Raw genomic sequence first — 21,256 nt, 5'->3', positions numbered from 1 at the left:
TTTTTTGCATAGTTGTGTTTGACACATGAAAACGTCTCGGGTCACGTATTTAATTGTTGTTGACTGAGAAGGGAACGAGACGTTGCGTCTCCCTTGCCATACTTCCTGCGTCCCTATAACGCCATCTTTGGCAATATGTTAGATAGCGATATACTTCCTGGCTCCCACGTCACCCTGTCTTTGTCGTTAAGCCTCACTATTGGTTGAATTTGATATACACATTCAGGTGCACTTACCCCTGGAGGCGTCCCCAAAGTGTCATCGCAGTGAAGGGAACTTAACAATGTATCTTAAAAGGTAACACGATGTAACTTTGCTCTCACTTGAAATGTTTAGTCCTTGAATTTGAGGGTATTGGACCTGGAAAGTCCTTGAGAGGTCCTTGAATTGGAAGTTAACTAAGGTGTGGGAACCCTGTAAAACGGTTCGATTTATATAGTATGGGTACTGTGAATTAAATTTGGACATCTGCCATTTTGATAAAATAAGTCCAATGTAACCATAAGGAACCTTTGTTTCCCTTTTTCTTTATTGGGTGACTCCTCTTCTGGGGGCTCACGGGATAGGAAAGTGTCCATCGAATGCATACTTCAAAATCTATCTGGAAGTAATAGGTCATCCGGGTACTCTTCTCCTATTTTGTTTTACTCGCCTCACCTATATAGTATGGGAGTAGGATTTCGGACACAGCTTTTTATTATTTTGAAAATAGTTCTTTCTAAAAAGCATCTACACAGTAATGGTTTACATAAAATTGACTTTCTGAGAATAGTTTTAGTTTTGTATTTTATTTCTGCTAGAGCCATGTGCCCACTGAAAGGGACATAATCCATTGAATCTGATTAGACCATTAGCATCACACTAAAAAATAACCAAAGAGTTTTGATATTTTTTCTATGTAAAACTTGACTCTTCTGTGTTTACATCGTGTACTAAGGCTGACGAAAAATTAAAAGTTGCTATTTTCTAAGCCGATATGGCTAGGAACTTTGCAGCAGGCGTAGTGATATTACGCACTGCCTGAAAATAATCCCCTAGGTTACTTTCAATATTTTCAGGCGCTGCGTAATATCGTTGCGAAAAATATCAAAAACTCTAGTTATTTTTAGCGCGATGCTAATGGTCTAATCAGATTCAATGAATTATGCTAAGCTAAAAATTGTACTGCCAGACCCGGAGATCAGCTGAATGGATTCCAAAACGGTAAAAATCAAATGTTTAACTCTAGGGGAGCTGGAAAATTAGCATATTTTCAAAAAAAGTGGAGTGTCCCTTTAAGAGTAAAGCAAGGTCAGTGATGGAGAGAAGCAGAACAGTGATTTGTCACAGAATCGAATGATCGAAGGCACCAAATCAAATAAAGTTTAAGTGTGAATTAACTACATAAAGCAATCTGTTACCTAGACCTTGCATATACTGCACTAATATGAAGGTAAGATCCAAACTCCCAGTTTTACAGATGAGGCTTAAGGTTAGTCCTAGACTAAGACACATGTTGCTGTCTCAACTGAAAATAACTTGCCCTGACAGATCTTAAAATATACCAGAGCCATTGATTTGTCTTAAGGGACACATCAGTAAAAAAAAGTAAGGCATGTTTCTAAAAGATGCTTAAACATCTTAATTCAACTAAGGTATAGTCCTGACTTTAGCTAAGCCTTGTCTGTGAAACCATGCCAAAGTGTGTTATTGGCATTATTACAATGCATATTCAGGTTTGGATTTCATATCAAAAAAATCTCTTTTGTGTGCAAATCATGTAGAATTAAACTGTAATGTCATTTTGCACGAAACAAACTTTTATGTTGCCGTGATGGTGGCTATTTTGTTGAAATAAAAAGCTATTGTTTATTTTGTCTCAATATATGTAAAGGAAATGATCCTGGTTAGACACGAACATGGTTTGGTATGCTCTTTACATTATGATTTTATGTAGAAAACCGTAAATCACAAAAAAAAATACTTTTAACAGACTGGTTCACAAATTTGATAATACATTACATTATGATTTCTATTATGAAGTGTTACCATAATATTTTGTGAGTGTGACCATTATTTATTACATTCCTCAGCCCTGAATATGTTTTTTTTAAGAGCGCCTATTGTCTGATTAACGTTTTTAAATTTCCTTTGGTGTGTAAGTGTGTATTAGTACATGTTAACGATATGCAAAGTTACAAACTCCAAAGTAAACGATGGCGTGAGTTATCGTCTCCAACATAAATCTCTTTTCTTGGACTACAACAAACGCACAGATTGTAGGCAACAATTTACTTCCTGGGATTGATGATGTAGACAAGACACAATTCCTCCCGCTTTGGACTCACAGCCTGTAAGTTAACTCCTGTTAACATTGCATTATAAGCGAATCTTTCAAATGTGGTAAGGAGCGTCACATTTCCGACAGACGTCAGAGGTATTCAGGCCAATCACAACGTACAGATTAGCTGGCCAATCAGAGACACCGAGCTTTTCAAATCCGTGCGTTTCAAGGAGGGGAGTGAAATCTGGAGCTGCAAAAATGTACGGTATGTGGAAAATAGTGTTTATTTACCATAAACCACGCAAACACACTGTATTATACAAAATAAAGTTTTTTAGCAATGAAATAGGTGCTCTTTAAGCTTTTAATTAGTCTACAGTTTAAATTTCCTTCTGTGACTATCTTAATCTGTGAAAGGACTGCTTATACCTCATAATCTAGCCATGTCCAGACGACCAGAACTATAACTTATCTTGTAATTGAGTTTTTGGCCTCCTCTCCTTTTCTTCAGCACAATGAATCATTGCTCTCTGATTCCTTTTGGGCCTTTTTTATTAGTTTGTCTTCAGACAGAGTACTTGTTAAACATGACTTGTCCCAACTGTTGACTGTCACACTCCACTGATAACAGCCTGCCTGTTTCCATGGTGATATTTCATTGTCTGACTGTCTAGACACCCAGTGACACCTGACACGACGGACCCGGGGGTCGCAGTTGGCCGTGCGAGTGAAAAATCGAAGGCTCAGCTGCCCTTTGCGTCTGGTCTCCTGATTGAAGTTGTAGGTCCACGGAGACAAACACAGAAGACATAGCGGGAGTCTTTTTAAATGACTGCTGCTTTTAATGTGGAGCCATTTATCACAACAGGGTTTTTCCTTTTAATAGAAATTGTATTATTTACTCATCCTCATGTTGTTCCATGAAAAACCATTTTTAGAGATTTAAAAGATTATTTATACGCCTCTTTTCATTAAACACTATTAATAGACAGAAAACACCTCAAAAAGGTGTTAGAATTAAAGGGGCCATGTCACAGGACTTTTTTAAGATGTCAAATAAATCGTTGGTGTCCCCAGAGAGCACATATGTGAAGATTTAGCTCAAAATATCATATAGATAATTTATTATAACATTAAAATTGCCACTTTGTAGGTGTGTTCAAAAATGTCACTGTAAAAATTTCTGTAGAAATTACAGTATTACTGGCAGCTGTTTGCCAGTAACTTACTGTAGATTTAAATTAATGTTATTTACAACAGTTTGTTCAAAGTAAAAAAAAAACATTAACAAGTCTTTATCTTTACAGAATAAAACTGTAAAAACAGCCTCATGCAAAGCATTCTGGTAACCAAAATCTGAAGGAAAAAAACAGAAAAAGGTTGATGAGGATTTATGGTCCCCAGAATGACAAAGACTTGTTAATGTTTAATGTTTATTTAAGTTTTTAAAATCTACAGCAAGTTACAGGCAAAAAGCAGCATACAACATTTTATGACTCAGCTACTGTATGCGTAAATCGTGACTATGAATATTTATTGGAATAACAGCTTTAACTTTAAATTGGTATACAATAGTCATTAAGATTAATCTACGACATAATGCCAATAAGGTTTCCTTTTATTACAATGTAAAAAAGTCTGTAAAAATTACAGTATTACTGAGTATTACTGGCAACTAGCTGCCAGTAACTGACTGTAGATTTTACATTTATGTTATTTACTGGCAACAGTTTGTTCAAAGTTAAATGAACATGAATCATTTTCAGTCTTTATTTTCTACAGTAAGTTACTGGCAACCAACTGCATAATTACAGCAATTTTTTTACAGTGTACTTTTATTATGATATTGTTGTTGAACTTAATAATTATTTGCAATCGTTTACAGTAAGTCCCAAGTCCCATCTGCATAATGTCTTTTTTGGTCTGTTCCTGTGAACCTGTTAATAAAACTAAAATCGTTTTTGCTCTGAATCAGCAGTAAAAATCTTACATGTGTAGGCTAAATATGCTGCTTCTGTTTTCTTAATTTTTTGACTTCAATATAATTTGTATTGTATGGCGCAAAAAAAATCTGATTTATTGTAGATGTCATTTTTACTTGAAATATACGTGTTGCTCTGTTTTATTTTATTTAGACATGTAGGTCCAAAATGATCTTCTTTGATAAAAGCAAAACCAGCAGCGGAAAACTGGATACTAAAAAATCCACGGCTCCTTGAGGAAGCCAGAGGCTGAGAAATCGGCAAGAGTGGGTTCAAAGCTGTTCAATAGAGTGATTTTTTTGTACTTAAAAGTTTTAGTCTTCCTGAACTAAATATTGCCTCTTTAGTCTGCTAAACCTTGTGAAAGAATGACGCCACCTTCAAACTAAAATAACGAAAAAGCAAGCAAGGAAAGTGAGCTGTAATAGCCCGCCATCCATTTCCTCCACACTTTAATGACACTCGTTTGGAGTTGTTGCTGTCTGGGTGTCAGAGACCGTGATTTTACCCCAGACGCTGTTGCCCAGCGGGGTGCCCGGCTATATTGAGGCGGGTCAGTACGAGGGGTGCTTCTGGGACCCTTTCAAGGTGCCTCTTCCATGGAAACGCAGCTGGCTGAACAAGATTCCCATCAGTCGACAAATAAGAGACAAGCTGGGCTCTGTCTCCACTGCAGCACAGGCCATACTGTTACCAGGAGCCCACAGCCAATCCCATTGTCTAAAATAACTATTTTCTTCAACCAATCGCAGGGTTCAGTGGTGAGAAGCATTATGACATCACATGATAATGAATCGTAGAGCTTTTCAAGAGCTGATTGGCTCTGATACTGCCCCAGGAGTCAGGGCAACATCTTTGATGGAGGGTCATCCTTCTTTACCATCCATCGACGCCTGAGTTTGGGATCGCAGATCATTGCGCAGTTGGGGCCTTGTGATTGGTCCCCTTGTTCCCTAGCTCTGCATTTGGTTTTATTGTGCATTAGTGCTGACCCTGACCGATCACTTTCAATCACCATAATTCTCTGATTACAGGAAATATGGCATGAGATGGATGAATAGCTATTAGGTCATTTCGACCCTGGACGGGTTCCAGTGTTTCACTTACCTCTGACGGCCCGTCAATCTCTCTCTTGCTTTCTCTCGCTCTCCCTTTCAGATGCAAAGCTGGCAACTGATTCCTCACCAAATGACACTATAGACACTGTTTAATGAAAAACATTTGTTAGAGACCAATACACGATTTGGCAGATCTTGAAGAACCTCTCAAGCACAGAAAATCTGTCAAAAATTATTTGCTAAAGGATACTTTTAAATATTGAAGCTGGTGTAAAATGTTTGACAAATGGGTGTATTTACATGTTGTTTAACTTGTAAATAGTAAATGAACGGGAATAAGAGAGTCAGCTATTATAACAACAACCTCAAAGCAATAAGTTACCTGAATAACCTGAACATTATAGCCACAAAAATACGTAAAAAAATAATAATGTATGACATGGAGCTCTCAGGTTGATCTACCTTGTTTTTCCAATCCCAGCATGTCCTCAGTAAAGCATTGTAAAATGTTTTTATTTCTATTTACTCAGACTGGCTCATATTACAAGTCCCGCCCACTAAGAATAGAAGTACAGACAGACATGTAAACTATCCAATGATCGATAAGACTTTAGATGCGTAGCAGCCAATGAGATTGAGACGTTTAGATTTAATTAACTTACATCGATTCCCCTGCCTGAGGTTGTCCAGCGCCAATAAAACCTCTAAAACGGAGACATCTCACACAGGTGTGTACTAAGAAAGAGCTGCCTTATTTGAATATTGAAAATGACATTTGACGCGAAAAAAATAAGCACTATGCGGCTTCATTAGGTACTTTAAATATTTTTAAATGCGTTGTGTAGGCTCGTGCGATAAAGGTGTCGGTGGCATCGCGCAGGCGCAATCGTCCCACAATACGCGCCAAAGTTTAATAATCGTTTCATAAAATATTGCGTGGTTAATTGAGATCTGAATGCTTTATGTAACTTACAAGACGTTTTCATTTTATTTTACGAGTATAAGAACATTTGTGTTTTTTTATGCAGATTCATAATGAGACAAGCAACAGCAGCTTGTTGTGATGATTTGTTAACCTAGCTGCAATCCTCACATGTTGCCTGTCGTCATCTGTTACTTTAAATACTTATAACGTTTAACTCACATGACGTCAAACTGCACTGATATTACCCGCGAAATCGTAGCTGCCTGACAGCTCAAATGATAAATGACCAGTGCGACTGTTTTCAACATTGGTATGTATGTTACTTGCTCACTTATGCAACGAATCAATCCTTTAAGTCCTTTAAGAGTAGTTAATTTCTGATAACGAGCAAAATAAATAACAAGTAGTTTACCTTAGTTAAAGTCATAGCTAAAACTTATCAAAAACTACAGTTGAACTAATTGTGTAAAATTAATGTAGGCTACAGATCATCTAAGTTACCAAAAATCCCTTCACATAGCGGTGATCCATGATCGCCGTCTCCCCTTGTCTTTAGGAAACAAAAACATTTGTTATTTTTGACAAGGTAGTTGTTCCAGAGTTTAGTTTAGCCATTAGCGGCTAGCCAGACCATTAAATAAAGGGAAACCGGAAGTTAAGTTCCGTCCAGAAGCGTAACCATGACAACGCTCATGCTTAGGATGAAAGCATCTATAGAAAATAAATGGATAGATCAGGGGACTTCAACTACTCTTCTTCGAGGGACTTTTGCCCCTTTTCCTTTTACCTATTATTTACAAATTATTATTATTATTATTATTATTATTATTATATATAATATAACGTATGTTGTTTTTGTTAATTTTTGTTATAGGTCATATATTAAAAAACATGCATTTTCAAAAAAAGATGCACACTTCTTGTATCCAGTATTTTGCCTTTTAATTACTGAAAACTTTTTTTTATATTTAGGAAAAATTATGTTTGAATGATTTGTCACCTCTTTAATGTTATACTGTAAAATATTACCATAGTATTCAGGCAGGTACTTAACATCTTTCTTTTCTTCACTGCAGACACTTTAAATGATGAAGTGTGTGAAAAGACTTCACAGCCACAGCCTCATTAAACGTGATTTGAATTTTTCACATTCTCAGCTTGACTCTCCTCAAATGACCCGACTGCCGCAGGAACTGATATCTGAACTTTAAGAGCTTCTTGTGAAGGTGACAGAAACACTGAACACATTACAGCTCTTCTATTGTTCTAATGTACTAGTTAGTTGCAAACAAAGTCAACATGAACCAACTTTGCAACCCATTTTAATTCCATAATGAGATGAATTTCCAAGTAAAACTGCATGCTCAGAATAATAAAATGTAGGGCGTAACATTATTTAATACATTGGGATTGGATCGTGATAATTAATCTCTGGGGCTGCGTTTAGAATGGAATAATACAGTAGTTTACTAAATAGTGCACATATTACATGCGTACTGGGTTCCAATTCTTAAAAATTAGTAGGTAAAACATTAGGTATTATTTTATGATAAAACCTTAAAGGTGTAGCGGAGGATTTTCTCGAAAGAACCGCCTTCTCCACTTTTTAAAAAAATGCAATTGTGCAACACTCCTGATTGACAGCTAGGAGGACCAATAGCCTTGATTATCCACCCGGAAAAAGAAAATCCTCCGCAATACCTTTAAAGTAGTAGTATAATACATCATTGACCTCATCATGTGGAATCATTGATTCAGCAAATGGTGTCTAGTTATTATAACGTAAATAAACTTGGTTAATTGCATGTTTTATCCAATTTTGTGTTAAATTCATAGATTCTGGTAGACATTTTGAAGTTAAGTTTAAAAAGATATATTAGCTGATACTGCATTTGATTTGTCCATCATACTAGAAATTCACGAGTCAGCATTAACATGTAATCAATAGGGAATACGATAGGCTAAAGCATATTTGGCGTGCTGTCCTAAGGGAGGGCTCTGAAATCGAAATTTTAGCCCAAACTCAAAGTACTCCCCTCTCTTTAACTGGGATAGATGAACTAGCTGAAAGTTGGGGTGGAGGAGGGATGCAGCAAAAACTGTCACATGACAGAGGTGAGGGGCGGCTATATATAGACACCTCTTCGCACTGATTGGTTGGATTAAATGACCATGCTCCTCCCGAACTTAGTTAAATAAACTTCATTGAAAGGTCAATTTGACTGCAATGCATTGTTGGGAATGAAATACAGTTTGGTCTGTAGGGCTCTGTTACATACTCACTGTAGGTTTAGTAGGTTTAGTTGTTGATTATTAAAGGTTATGAAGATTATACATTTACATTTGTAGTAACATGAACTAGTAAATTGTACTGGGCAGTAAGACTATGAACGCATGGCATGTTAAAGGGACATTCCACTTTTTTTGAAAATATGCTCATTTTCCGGCTCCCCTAGGGTTAAACATTTGATTCTTAACGTTTTGGAATCCATCCAGCTGATCTCCGGGTCTGGTGCTAGCACATTTAGCATAGCTTAGCATAATCCATTGAATCTGATTAGACCATTAGCATCGCTAATGGCAGAGGACTATTTTGGCACTGCGTAATATCATTGCACCTCTTGCAGCCATTTTACAGCAGCAAAGTCTTTGATTATGATACCAGAATGAGAGTATAGTTCCTAGCATATCTGCCTAGAAAATATTGCAACTTTCAAATTTCTGTCGGTTTTAGTACACGATGTAACTACAGAAGAGTCAAGAGTCAAAATAGTCCCCTTGGTTACTTTCAATAGCAGGGGACTATTTGCAGTTTTTAAAGATGCTATGTGAAAGTTTGAAACAGAAAATAGTGGTTTTCATCTTGTCACTTTCTTGGTATAGAAAACACGTTTTTACCGAAATTAGTCAAAATGGATTTATTGCGTTTTGGAACCAAACTCTTCATATAAATGTAAAATGATTTAACACCCAATGCTATCTCATGGCATTTTGTACATATTTTATGAGGTGGCTAATTTGTATTAATTTGTACAACCCCATTCGTACATTGTTGTACTTTTACCCCTGTGACATTGGGGTTTGGGGCAGGGTTAGTGGTGGGGTTTCATTATTGTTTTTTGTGTTTTTGTTTTTTTGATTATTAATTTTAAGTATTCAAATTAGCCAACTCATAAAACACTTATGAATGTTTGTGAAATCAGGCTGAACATAACCAGATTTGGCACAAATCCTCTATCAGTGGGTAGTGATTAGTTTGCCAAGTCCTTTGAGCATGCTTTCAAAACAAATATGAATTGCGTAGTTTAACACTTTACTGGTGGTGCTGACCTCTTTGAGTTGAGCCTATTTTAGGAATTAAAAATAATGTTTTACACTTAAAAGCCACAATTACGAGGTTGTCAAACTACCAACCCATACCTGTATGCCACAGACAGATATTTAGAGACCAGGGGTCTTATTTATAAAACTGTGCTAAAAGTCTACGTACGCACAAAAGCCAAAAATGCCATACGCCAAAAAATATTAAGACTTATAAAACAAAGCAATGTTCCCTTTATAAATCAAAGATCACCTGCAAGTGTGCATACATGAATCATCCTCAGATCCCGCCCTGCAAGCCCATTGTCCCATTAAGTTTGTTTTTTTATAAATCACCGGCGTACGCACGTTTCCAGCCTTGTTTTGTGCGTACCCACGCTTTATAAATGAAACCCCTGATATGTGGCAGGTGCAATGTGGTGAAATACCTGTATGTGACAATTTTATCACAAGAGATCAGATTATAAACGTGACTAAAACAGTCAGAAATGTAGTTTTTTAATATGTATTTATCTTTGTTAAATTGTTCTTGTTAGTTCGCTGTGCAACTTTTTGATTTTAAAAATATTTCAGTAAATGCTGAAAATAACTAAACTAAGATTAATAATCACTATGAGTGGGTGATTCTCACGAAAACTTGGTTTTAAAAATGTCAAGCATGAAAATGTAAAAATTGCTTACATTTACTTTTTTCCCCACCAGACATTGAAAAACAAAGTCTGGAGTAAATGGGAACATAAATTTAAAAACTTTTACTTATCATTTAACACTTTTTGTAACATAATTAAAAAAATTAGGCCTAAAAAATCTCATTACCGCAACAGTCAGAAAACATCAACACTGACATATTTTCAAAATGACATGACAAACCTGAAAGAACATAATTTGGAGATTCTGCACATGCATTTAAAATCAAAGTATTATGCTTCTATTAATTAAATTAACATTTAATAAGCATCTGTTGCGGTAATGATAATCAAAATGTTGTGTAAGCATTCTGACAAGACAATATTTCAAATTAACTGTAAAAAAATGATCTTACCTGGTAGCCATCTTGAAGTAACTGGTCCATGTGCTTGGTCACTCAAAATCAAACTTTATTAAAATTCTGTATGTGTGCTTAAACTGTTCTCAAAAAGTGTTGCGGAGGATGAGAACATCAGGCATGGACACATCATTTTCCTAATTTTTCTTCATTATTATTATTATACATGAATATTCAGTAAATATTTTTTCTGTCATCTAAAGTAGTCTAGCAAAACATCCATTTATTTTCTTAATATTTTTGTGTTAATTTGATTAAATTACAACATAACGCATGTTCAAACACAGCCGGACACATTGCGGTAATGAGAATTTCAGCAGAAAATGAGATAAAATTTCCAATTATAAATTCTTATGTTGAAATCACACATTGTGCAAGGTAGAACACAGTATTGTGTTAATTCTGATGCTTTTTAATGTTACTATATTACACATTTTAAAGCTAAAATCATTAGTGCCGTGGTGTTTCAATGGTTTCGTGAGAATCGCCTGAGTATTGATTATTGTTAGAATCATGTAAGCTAATGCATAAACTGTTAACAAATCCATCATTATCTTAAGGTGCTACCGAAGTTATCAAAGAAAAGTAACTCTTTCGTAAATACGCGTTAAACACTTTAAGACCTCGGGCGATTTTTGTTTTCCCCTCCCGGTTCACCCAGTGTCACTTTCTCCAGACACGTCTCTTTAGCGGTTACGCCTGCTTAAACATGCACACACAGGGCTCTCTTACACACACTTGCCGTGTCTGACCCTAGGGTCACGCTGAAGTGACTTTGAGCCCCATGTGTAACAGGGCCTCTTTGAAATCGGGCCTCACATTCCTGCCCGCTCTAACGGGGGATGTCCTGCTCGCTTCCAGCCAGAAGGAAGTTTCTGCCGTCGGGGATTATGCGCAGCTTCCTCACCCAGAAGCTCTCGTCTCCTCCCACTCTTCAAAAAGCAGCGCATCCACAAAGCAGAAAGCGCCGTGAACCAAATACCTGCCTGTCCGACCGCCAGCCTCACCTCTTTTCCGCCCCGCTCGTCTGCGCTCGTGCACTCTCAGGGAGGAGGCGGCCGCTCTCCGTCCGCTTTTGTGTGGTTGTGCAGAAGTGCCGCGGATGGGAGGAGGAGGAGGGGAACAGCTGCTCCCCGCACAGAAGCCGGTTTCCCAGCCTGACTGGCAGAGAGAGGCAGCCAGTGCCGGCCCGTTTCCCCCGGGGGCCCCGGCTTGGTTCTCCAGCCTCCACAGCTCCGGGAGGGACTTTTTACGGCTGCATTGAAACACGAAATGGACCGGAGCAAGTAGGATTCTTTCTCTTCCCAAAGGCCGGGAGCTTGTGTTCTGAGTGAGTACTATTATTTCTCTTAAAGTTACGTGGACACAAAGGAGCATGCTTTCTTTCACGCCGAAATCAGCGTTTTTTTTTTCATTTGCCGAGCTATAAATGTAGAGAGAACCATCAAAAAGTGCTTTTTCCTGTGAGAAACAACTTGGGCAGTTTATCAGTCACGTTGAGGTGCAGGTTTTTCGTGAAAAGGGAGCTTTGTGCTTTTGAATTGCAGCTGGGCTAAAGGGTCATGGCCAGAGGCATCGCTGCTTTGTGTGTCTGTGTGTGTGTGTATAATCTGATAAAGGACATTTTATGAAACTCTAAAAAGCTTTGTTATTACTTCAGTGTTTTAACAGGAGTTTCGATCCATCTGAAAGTTATGGGACATGGCTCATGCTTTAAACTTGGCAATGAAACTTTGCTTAAACTGTTTGAAGGACTGTGTGCTCGCACAGTTACACACCTCATATCTGCCAGGGATTGAATCTGTGCTGCTTTCACAAAGTATTTAGATGAGATCATTGAACGATTAGACGTTTTCGATCGACTGCTTTGCAGAAAGTATTAATCTTTTATTAGAATATGTCAGCATCAAGGCCCATGCAGTCATGTTTATCTTATTAAAAAGTCATTAACAGAGGCTAAATTAATGGCTAATATTGAGCTATTTTGAAGAAACTTCACACTTCAGCTGTTTCTGCATGTTTAAGATTAAATCTACCTTTCATGTTAAATTATTACACTTATGTGTTTTATTCTTGCATTTCGATGGATTCTTACGAATCTAAACCATGATGGTTGTCTTTTATTTTAGTTTTTTTTAGACAACCTGTTTGTCGCTTCACCTGTTATTTTCCAGAGCTCGGTTCTTGTCAGATTTCTAAAGCTTCAGTGCACCTCTCGGTTTCCCTCACAGATGACCCTGTGTCACAGGAATGAGATGTTTGGACAGGCATTATCACACGGCTTTCTCCTCTAGAGTGCTGTTTCGGAGGTGTGGAGAAAGAAAGAACGCACAAAGAAAAAAACAAGAGAAAGATAAAAGAACAGCTTTGGTTTTGGTGCCAACATTGTTTTTTTGTGATATGGGACAATACAGTTTAGCTGTCAACAGGACAGAGAGCGATCGAGAGAAAAAGATAGAGAGAGAGGCCACCATCGAATCTAGTTCTCTATTTTCGGTATGTAGGTCAGCGTCCTCTGAAGTAGTAGTACTGCACACCTTCTTAATGAGGACTTCTGAAGACTTTGTGGCTGATGGGTTATTTTTGGCTTTGGCTGTTCTATATTAATGTTTCTTCAGGGTACATCAAATTAATGCAGAGGCCTTGTGTTTTAAAACACAAGATGTCTTCTCCTCTCCGGTTCAGTCCAAAATTTTTGTTTTCTTTGAATGTGCTATTGAGAATTAAGCATTTCTTTATTCTCAAAAGTCATTTATAACCATTTGTGTGCTATCTATATTTTTGTATAGTACCACCAAGCAATTTTAGATACGGTATATCATTTATTAATATTACAAATATTTAGGCAAAATAATTTTTATGTCCTTTGTGGTCTTTTGCATGTTGGAAAACCATAATTTTTGCATTTCTGGTTCTGCTGTGAACTTGAAATGACATGGCTGTGCTTTTCTCGGATGTGGTGGTCAGCTACGTTTGTCAGCACTGCATTTATGTCAGTGGAAGTGCGGTTGGATGCAGTTGAAACGCTGCCCATTCGTTCAGTTTTGATTAAAGTCATTCTGTGCTGAATTTTTTTGTTGGTCAAAACCAGAAGTAGCATAGCTTGGAGAGAAGATCAGTTTAGCCCCTAACAAGCAGCGTTTTTTTTAACGAACCCGATTTTCGAGGAAAGGAAAATGGCATTGTTATTTAGTGTGTATGTGTGTGTGTGTGTGTGTGTGTGTGTGTGTGTGTGTGTGTGTCGGCTGCGGTTGTAACTGGCTAGAAGGTGGATGCGTACTTACTCTCAGGTGAAAGCTGAGTGCCGAATGTGTTTAACTGCCTCGCTGGCTGTAAATTTGACACATTGTCATTTGCTGGCTGGAAAGCGAAAACCACAGCTTGCCACAGATCTTTATGAGCTGTGAGTTTCCAGGTGCTGTGTGGTCATAGGGTGGTGGTGATCAGGAACTGGGCCTGAATAATGTTTTTTTTTAGGTATTGGGTTTCGGGGTTTGAGTGACAGGTTTAAAGATAATTTCTGGATGGGTCTGTGTGGATCGTGGAGCGAGCTATAAAACTTTCTGGATGGGAGAGATCTTATGTCATGAGATTTTTTTTATTAAAGTGTTCAGTATTCAATGTCTTCAATTCAGTAAAAAATTATTGAAGCATGCACTTATATAAGCATAGTTATATAACCACAGAGTTTTATTTATGAAATATTTAATAGATTGTTTCTGTTGCCTGTACAGAAAAGAAAAAATATCTGCAAATAAATAAATAAATAAATATATTTTTTATTTTCTTGTTAGATGTTCTTTTATATATATATAAATATATATATAGATTTGTTTTGATTTAAACCTTCATAACTTAAAAATACAGCTAAGTAGCACCATAAAACTAATAATAACATGATAGCATAATAATAAACATGTATAGCATAATAATAAACAAAAATGTAAAAAAATGGATTTATCTCGTTTTGCAACGAAACTATATATATTTAATTTTTCTTTTTTTTTCCGAATATATGCAAAAAAGAACATCTAACAAGAAATTAAATTCAAGTATACAAAACGTAAAATCATAATAATTAACTAATTATTTTAATTTAACTTTATTCAATGGTTATTTTATGGTTATCGTTTTATTTAGCATATCCTGATTGAAAAATTATCAGTATTAAACATAAATTCAGGTTACATTGTGTTAGAAACATAAATCTTTCCCACTTTCCTTCAGGCTTCAATTCATCTGTTCTGTTGGAGTTTGACACGCCACAAATTATATGTCTGCATGCAGTTTTTACTGTTAAGGTCCCTGTTTTAGTTTGATTTATTAAAGGAAACACACACACACGCACGCACACACGCACGCACACACACACACGTTTTGTTATTATCAAGAAATATCAAGAAAGCTTGTTCTCTTTTTCTGTTCGCTCTTACACACACACAATTGGTGTCCTGGAGGGCTATAAAAGAGGTGATGTCATGTCTGAAGTGAGACTGTGTGTGTTTGCGCTGATCCGTCACTCATTCAGAACCGTCTGAATGGCTCGGGTCGCTCTGAAAGAGAACCAGAAAACCCCTGAAATCCCCAGAAATTCATTGCTGAAAGTTCGTTTTTGTTAGATTGAATTTAACTCAAGCCTCTTTAAAAGCGTGGACATGGTAGCTTGTGCATGTAAGGGTTTATATCTTTTCCTGGATGCTTTATAAAAATAAAATTGAATTCAAGAAATGAAAGGATGTAGAACGAATATGAAAGAATGTCATAATACTCCTTAAAAGCTAATAAGATTTAAATGGTTTTGCTTTCAGCTCAGTTTAATCTCTTGCACTAAACTAATATCAACATATTGGATGGTAAAATATTTAATCATAAAGAGGAAAAACGGATTTTAAAGATATGAATCTCTGTTGCAGGTTTGATGTTTTTTGTCCGTAAGTTAACAGTGAGGTCATATTTGATTATATAAATCTTTAGGGGGAAAAGTAATATGTCCTTTTCAAGAGCTTTTCTTATTTGCTTTAAATTTCCTGTAGCCGGTTTCGGCAAATCCCTGAAGAAAAGGATTGAGAAGAATATTTGTGATAATAATCTACTACAAAGAGCTCTTTTTGTGTTTTGATACAGCTGGGAACTATTAAAATCCCCCCCAAAATGTTATTATCTTTTTTATAACAACTATACATGATTTTGTATTAAACGTTTTGCTATTCTAAAAAAAAATATTTAGATTGTGTTAGTCCGCTAATTCACATGACATCACTTCCTCCTCATCGGCAGGTGTTTGGTTACGAGGCTCTGGGGTGAAAGGCATGTTGTTAAAATCCTTGTTTTGTTCTGCTTTACTTGTTAAATGTCCAGTGGTCTTTTGTTCGGGCCCCTCTGATGTCCTGTAGGACCAGAGGTGGGACTTCATTGAGAGCACTCTTCACCAGTGGCTTTTGACTGCTGTCTGAGGAGAGGGGAGTATTTTGGACACAAAAGACAAACACAAACATTCATTGTGAGACAAAGGGTCAGACTGAGTCGCACAGTGAGAGGTTAAACTCTTTTATTGTTTACATGCAATTAAAAGCTTACTGGTTTCTCATGCTGTGTCATAGACTTAAGGACTTCCCGAAACCAGGAACGTGTTGGTCATATTTTTTCCCAAAAATTAAAGAATAAGATGAAAATGCATAAGTACAAAACAAGATTGTATTTCATTTTAAATCAAGATAGTATGCGTTCTTTAGATCAATGCTGAATAAATAAAATAATCTGTGTATTACTGTAATGAAGTAATGTATTATAGAAATAAGAATCATCATAGGAATTACAAAATAAAACTCTTAAAATTATGTCACCATTGCAAATATATATTTTTTTGAAGAGGCGAAATGTGACCGTGTCACATTATTTGAGATTCATGAAAAGATTGCACTAAAGTGTAAGAGCAATAAATGTCCTGCAGTTGTTTTTTTAAACTTATGTTTATGGAAATTGAAGTGATCACCCTCCTAAATAAGCCCAGTGATTTGAGCTTGTTAATGGTGTAACATCTGTTAACGGTGACGTAACGTCCGTTAACGGTGATGTAACATCCGTCCATATAATGTCAGGTGTGTTGTATTTGAATCAAAAAGTGGATACCGGGGAATGCATTTGTAAATCTGTGTGTGTGTGTGTGTGTGTCGGACCAAAGCGCCCTTGAGAGGCGGCTTTAAAGGCACTAAAGGGAGATGTGGGAAGTGGAAACTCAATAGCGGCCACGGCTTCTGTTGCTATTGTGCTCATGAAGTCTCTGGCATCTGTAGACAGCAGCCTGTGAAGTAATGAGTCGTCTGGGTTCATATTGACCGGTCTGATGCGGTGGCCATGGGGACGATTACATTTGCTATTGAGAGTGAAAGGATTACACATCTAAAATAATTGAAATGCAGGGAATGAATTGATGGAGATTGAAAATGAGGCTGGTGCTTTGCAACCCGGCCTCCCTCCATCTCGCATTCTGCTTTTATTAACTGTTATCGAGAGCAGACAGAGATTTTACTTTTACTTTTATTTTAGGTTTGTACCAATAAAATATTTCTTTAGGTAATTGTCAGTTTTTTGGTTAACATGACCATAATGTTTAGCTTATCTGCACATGGTATTTTTAAAGAGATATTTATTTAAACTCATATGACTTTGATTTTTGTGCATTGAGGAGAAAGTAGATGAATAACAACATTAGAGAAATATTTTTTGAAGTCACCAATAACTCACCCATGTATTTTGCTTGTGAAATCCTCTTGTGTGTTTCGAAGGAAACAGGGGGAATAAATTATGACTATTTTTTGGTGCACTATCCCTTTAATCAATCGCAGGCTTTGCATTTGAAAACAAAATCAGATTTTTTTTTAGAAAATGCTCCAGGTTTACACTAGGGTGACGCTAAGACTTTCTCAGAATAGGAACCCGATCCGGGCCGGGCCTTTGGGGAGCAGGGTTGGGTCTCTGTTTACGGGCTGTGTGATTGGTTTCACTTACAACCGTACGGAGGAGCAAACATATGCGTATGCTCGTAGGACAGAAACCTCTGGAGGGGTCCACAGGCCAGAGGGCGAGCGGGACACGGTCCTGAGGTCCTAAACCGTAGCCGTCTGCTAGCAGTCGAGCGTGGTGAACTCTATGCCCTGGTGTCAGTGGGGGTAGGGGGTGGGATGCTTCGGTCGAAGTCCCTAGACCACACTGTAATAAGATCAGTCCTTAATGGTGGTCGGGGTATATTTGAGATGTAGTCCGTATTGGTTATATCTAGAGTGTCAGTTGCATAAGTCATGGCTTCTGGACAGCCAAAGTTTTAGTGTATTTTTAGCATAAATAAGCCGTGATGTCATGTTGTTATTTTGTGTTTGTATGCTGTGTGTCGGACCCGTTACATCTCAAGGTCAACAGAAACTAGATTGATCCATAAATCCTATTTTTGTTCATAGTTTTCAAACTGTGAGTCGGTACCCACTTGTGGGTCGCACAGTTGGCCAACGTGGGTCGCGAAAAGTCACTTGGCTGTAGTTTGGTCCAACTAATAACAAGCAATGACAATGATTTTGATATGATATACTATAAGGTCGTTTGATATTGCAATTAAATTCCGTTTGACGTGCTGTGTTTTTTGAGGTCTTGATTTTATCTCTTGTTAATGAGTTTGGTCTATTTTCTACATGCAGCATTTAAGTTCAAATGAAATAATTCAGGGTTTAGTTTATTTGTGATTCTGAAAGGTATATATTAGGGATGCACCGATAGGATCTTTTTGGGCCGATACCGATTTAAACAGACAACTTCTGGCCGATACCGACATTAAACACTTGTATACAATACTATATAGTTGGTCTATTTGCTAGTTTATTTCTGCAAAAAATTATTTTTACTGAACATGGATTGGATCTAATTAACTGACCAACATAATAAGAGAGGCACAAATTAAGCTAAAACGAATATAATAAGACAGCATGACAAAGGTGGTTTTTGCTATTCAGCATTTATTTTATTAACAACATTAACTCGTTTTTTACATATAATGGATTTCTTTATGCAGTTAATTAATAAACAATCGGTATCGGCCTTTCTCTTGCTATTGCCGATATCCCGATGGTTTCAAATTCATCAAAAATCGGCCGATAAATATCGGCGGCCGATAAATATCGGCGGCCGATAAATATCGGCGGCCGATACATCGGTGCATCACTAGTATATATTTTTTAAGCATTTGTTTGATCATTTAAAGATGTATGAATGCATTAATATGCTCATTCATGTATTCATATGCATAAATATTGCAGGTTTATATAAGTTGATATTTATGTGACACACAATTTACCTCTTAGTGATTGCTAGCAAAAGTCACAGTTTTTATTTTTGAAAATAGACCCCTGTATTAAAGGTGCCGTAGAATGTAAAACGGGCATAGATAAATAATTAGAGTTGTGTAAATGTTAATGAGATATCGTGAGCCTCAAACACGATTGTTTCCTCCTCCTTATGTAAACCTTGTGCATGCAAAGACCGCTGGAAAATAGGTCAATCTCAACATAACACCGACTGTGGCGTTACAGTTGTGATGTATGCCCCAACATTAGATCACACATTAAATTGATTACAATGTTGTTACAATGCTAAAAACAATGTTGTGACTGTTGAGTTAGCACTAGGGGTGTAAATCAGACAGTTCATTATGATTTGATACAATAGGGCTGGGCAAAAAAATTGATTTTTCGATTAATTTTTTTTTTTTTACGTGGACGATTCAAAAGATTCAAAAATCGATTCAAAAAGCAGAATTTCGCAAGCAAGACGACGACGATAGTGTCGTGGCTTTTAATTTGTTTTTATTAATTACCCACTTGTAAACTGCTGTTCACTGTTCTTTTTTATTAATATAGTATTTGTATTAAATCTGTACTTGATTCTCGATTTAACTCAATGAATATAAAATCCGACCTGAGAACCGGAATTGAAAATTGAATCGAGAATCGAAATCGAATCGTTCCGATAGCTTGTGAATCGAAATCGAATCGATCTGGAACATCTGAATCGATACCCAGCCCTATGATACAATATCGAGTTTCTCCGCCAGCAGTGCAATATTAGCCGATAAATCAAATGCTTCTTCAGTGCAATTATGATTTCATTTGATTAGATTAATTTATTGATATTTTTATATTTTACATGCCTAGTTAAGTAGTTACATTTTTAATAACTTACAAATGCAACCAAAATATTACATGAATGTAACTCTTTGAAAATGGCACAATATCTGTCCGAATTGGAACATTTACATCTAACTAAAACAAATATACACTTTTAAATAAAGAAAAAGGAATAATGAGGGGGAATAGTCAAAGTCCTTCAGTATTTTGTGCCAAAATGTGCAATAGTGACAATCACTAAGGTAGCTGTAGAACAACGTAAATTAATATAAAAAATAAAGCTGTTAAACGTAAACATTTGATCTGTCACACAACTTCAGATCTAACAGTCAAACAAGTGCTGCAGTGGCCTCTTTTGAGAGATTTTTCTTAAAAAAAAAAATAAACTGATCAAAATGTTCAGGAGATCGGACACTGCATTTTACATGGACAATATCACCTGCAGTGCTAAACACACGCTCGTCTTCTGTCTCTTTTCACCACAACCGCTGTTTTGCTGCATTGCATTCATTTGCTGACACTAGCAGACGAAAATAAACGAAAATGTGCGCTTTGGCGGAAATGCGTAGATGGACGTTACGTCAAGGAATGAGGACATAGAGAGTGTCAAAATTAAAGTACCTCATATTTTATGTGTGGCATCAATGCATTGTATCATTAAAAATATAACCGATGTTACCGTTACACCCCTAGTTGGCGCTATATGCTAATGTTTAAGCTGAAGTTCTACTATTGACGTTACCACTCAAAAATGTCTAGTAATCTCCAAACAATTGATTTTTCTTCAAAATGTGTATCTTCTTTTGATACAGGCTCAAACATGATACAGTTTTGCACACACACAGAGCTACTGAACTGAGCCGCTCTGAGAAACAGCAAATCAGAGCAGAGCTCAACATTATTATTCATGACCCTTTCAAATAAGGTAATAATAGACCATTTCATTCTAGGCAAAAATCCTAGGGTCGTAAAAGGGCATGTAAAACCTTTTCTGGATCATTTTTTGCATCTAATAAACTATGTAGATATTTTAGAAAACAATGTAACATATTATATCAAGGCATTCTTTGGCACCTTTAATGCAACTTCAGTAAATCAAGAGTTCAACACAGTCAAATATAAAGCATTTAGTCGCTTTGGGAAAAGGTATCTGCCAAATGTGTAAATGTAATAAAATAATTGAATATGAACAGTTCTTATACAGAATCTGCTTTATTTTGTTTTATAAGCATGTTTAATGAGTATATATTTTAAAAAGCTTTTACGCTTGTGTGTATTTCAGTAGATTATCACTGCATTGGCTTTAAGTATTCAAGCACCTTTCTGTGTGTCCAAATCTCTGTATTATCTCTGCTCACATGCTTTCAGGGTTTAGGGTGTCAACATGGTATCACAGGAAATGAGGTGATCACCAGATCATCTCTGGCTGAGGAACCACAACCTGTGTGTTTGTGTTCGGACATGCGTTTGTTAGTGAAGCATGCGTGTGCAT

This window comes from Misgurnus anguillicaudatus, chromosome 12, assembly GCF_027580225.2.
Source record: "Misgurnus anguillicaudatus chromosome 12, ASM2758022v2, whole genome shotgun sequence".
Taxonomy (NCBI): domain Eukaryota; kingdom Metazoa; phylum Chordata; class Actinopteri; order Cypriniformes; family Cobitidae; genus Misgurnus; species Misgurnus anguillicaudatus.
This window is presented reverse-complemented; position numbering follows the sequence as displayed.